Raw genomic sequence first — 3,261 nt, forward strand, 5'->3', positions numbered from 1 at the left:
GGCCCTAGGGTGCTTGTGACGGTGTGGTCACTAGGTGTCGCTCTGGGCTCAGTATTCTTCCTTCTCGCTGTGACTTTGGTCTCTTTTTTTCGAAATTTCTTTCTTTCTTCCTCTTTTGCCCTGTTTCCATTTTCCCTTCTTAATCTCTTTCTCTCTTTTTGTTGCTTTTTTTCCACGGCAGATGGGTGATGTGTGTGTGGAGGAAACGCGGCGTCAGGGAGAAGACACATCTCACACGTGCTCGGGAACACCCGATCGTCACGCTTCTGAGTACCGACCGATGGATCTGGTCCCGAATTTTTTAATAGTTTTCTCCTCTCTCTCTCTCTCTCTCTCTCTCCCCCCCCCTTCCTTCTCTTTCCTTTCTCTCCCTTCCTTTCTTTCTTTCTCTCGCTCTCTCGCTCTCGCTCTTCTTTTCTTTCTGACAGAGTCTCTCGTTCTGTTGCCCTGGCTAGAGTGCCATGGCGTCAGCCTAGCTCACAGCAATCTCAAACTCCTGGGCTCAAGCGATCAGACTGCCTCAGCCTCCCGAGTAGCTGGGATTACAGGCATGTGCCAGCATGCCCAGCTAATTGGATATACGTGTGTGTGTGTGTGTGTGTGTGTGTGTATATATATTTTTATATATATATATATATATATATATATATATTTTTTTTTTTTTTTTGAAACAAAGTCTCACTCTGTTGCCCAGACTAGAGTGCCGTGGCGTCAGCCTAGCTCACAGCAACCTCAAACTCCTGGGCTCAAGCGATCCTACTGCCCCAGCCTCCCGAGTACCTGGGACTACAGGCATGCGCCACCGTGCCCGGCTAATATTTTTCTGTATATATTTTTAGATACTGTTTCTGTATATATTTTTAGATATATAGTTTCTTTCTATTTTTAGTAGAGATGGGGGTCTCGCTCTTGCTCAGGCTGGTCTCGAACTCCCGACCTTGAGCGATCCACCCGCCTCTACCTCCCAGAGTGCTAGGATTACAGGCGTGAGCCACCCCGCCTGGCGTGTACGTTCTGTATTCACAGCCAGACGGAAGGCAGGGAGAATGTTACCCTTTCAAAGCCCGCCCTGCTCGCCTCTCAGCCCACCGATGGCACTCTGAATCCCGTGGCATTCCTTCACTCAGCTGAATTCTTCAGCACCCGACCCCCCCCCACCCCACCCCCGTGCCACGGGAGTTCGTTCTCATGGCAGAGCCATCGAGGCTGTTGCCACACGTGTTGTAGGTGCCTAGGCAGACTGTGCCCTGGCCCCGAGGAGGTACGGAACCGCCTATCGCCTCGGGAGGGAGGGACAAGATGTGTCCGTGTCCAAGGCGACGTCCTGTCGATCACGAGGAGGCCTGCAAAGGCTCGTATCTGCCAGGCATTGAGCCACATCACATGAAACACCGGTGTGTTCCTTCACTTAGGTGGTGTCGCGTGTTGATACTCACAGAGGATGATAAACCCACTCGCATGCCGGCTGAGCCCCCTGTGTCTCCTCCTCTATCCACTGAGGGAAAAAACCGCAACAAAAGGTAGAAAACCACAGGGGGGGGGAAGAGAGCCCGTCGCTCTCCCTATGTGACCGTCCGGAGTGCTCGTTCAGATGGGAGGAGGTGTGTTTGTGTGTGTGTGTGTGTGTGTGTGTGTGTTTCATTGATTTTGGTGCCATCTTTTCTCTGCAGCTGCGTCAGAGGACAGCGATTTTTCCGATTTTCACTCCGCTGAGTGAATTGCCTTTTGAAGAGAATGTCCACAGGAAGCCTACGGTCCTCCCGCGGGGGTGGCCCTCCTCTAGAAATGAATCTCGTTTCTTGAACGGAGGGGACTTGTTGACGCCATCATGCTTTCGGGACGACTTCTCAGACGCTAGCTTTGGACCGCAACATAGGTGCCCCCGACATTGCCTCAAGGGTTCCGTGGTGCCTCCTGTCAAGAGACCCCACCGACCGTCCCCAGCCTGCCCGCTCAAGGGAGCCGGGCCCCTTCTGATCTGTCCGCCCGCCGGTGAAGCTCCCTCCCGAGGGTCGGAAAGCCCACCTGTTTCCCAGTTCGGTTGAATGATGGGGCACCCGGGCAGGGCACTGGCACCGAGTGACTCCATTCTGAGTCTGTCTGCTCTGGGGGGCGGGGGCGGGGGCGGGGGCGGGTGGGGGGGCAGTTCCGTCTCGACCCGGTGGCCTCCTACCGACTGACTCGATGGGACGGACCATTCTCACTCAGGATCGTGTACCTTCTTGGCCTAGGCACATCCCGGCACTGAAAGCCACTTTTCGGGGACACTCTCCCACGTACAGATAGATGGCCTGCACGAGTGCTCTTCCTTTCTCGAAACACTGGAAATCTGTCCTCAATTTTACCTGACCTACCTGACGGTGTGTGATAAAGGAGCATAGAACCCTCAGCCACCCTCCACCTTCCCGCTGTCCCGAGAGACAGTGCCGAGCGTGAAATTCTATCCCTGACTCTCTGTGTCCACCGGAACGTGGCCTGACTGCAGTGACGTCAGCTACGTCAAGTCGTTCTCTGGGTAGGGAAAGAACTTAACCAGATAGGCCCTATCGGTCGCTTCTCTGTTCTGATAGTTTTGTGGCAGCCATTTCTTTCCCCCTCTCTTTTCTTTTTCTGTCTCTCTCCCCCACCCCCACCCCCAAATTCTTTCTACGAAGACGTTTAGGATGTCAGATTCTGGCCACATGCCCCCCCCTAGGCATAGGGGGGCCAGCATAGACAAAGGTCTTCGGTACCAAGTGTTCATTCCACGGTGACAGATATTGCCACTCTTGTATTGACCAGGGCGAGATGGTGAGTGGGTCAACTCTGAAACTCCCTGTACTCTACTTCTCTCTTGGGTAGGTCCCTGCCCCAACCCTCCGGCTTCTAGCACACACCCAGGGGCACTCTCTCCTCTCTGGATAAAGTTCCAGATGATCCGATCCGCTCCGAGGAGGAAGGGGAGCTGGCCGGGCCACCCACTGTGCGCCCCACCCCCGTCAGTCATAGGGTCCGTTCTTTTCAGGATGACACCGGCAGCGGTTGCTGGGTGTCACCTAGCGGCCACTTTGATCAGACCTCGGGATCCGGAAAGTCAGGTGACGTTGGGAGTTTAAGAGCTGACTCCCGGGAGGTGTGGAGGGCGGGGAGGAGAGCACGGTCCGGACGGTCCCACCCTCTTCTTCCCGGGCCCGCAGCTCTGGGCCCGCCCGGGGCAGCCCTAGCCTCTAGCGGGTCTCCGCCCACCCGCCCTGTTGTCTGCGGGAGGCGCCCCTCCTCCCG

This window comes from Eulemur rufifrons, unplaced genomic scaffold, assembly GCF_041146395.1.
Source record: "Eulemur rufifrons isolate Redbay unplaced genomic scaffold, OSU_ERuf_1 scaffold_158, whole genome shotgun sequence".
Lineage (NCBI taxonomy): Eukaryota > Metazoa > Chordata > Mammalia > Primates > Lemuridae > Eulemur > Eulemur rufifrons.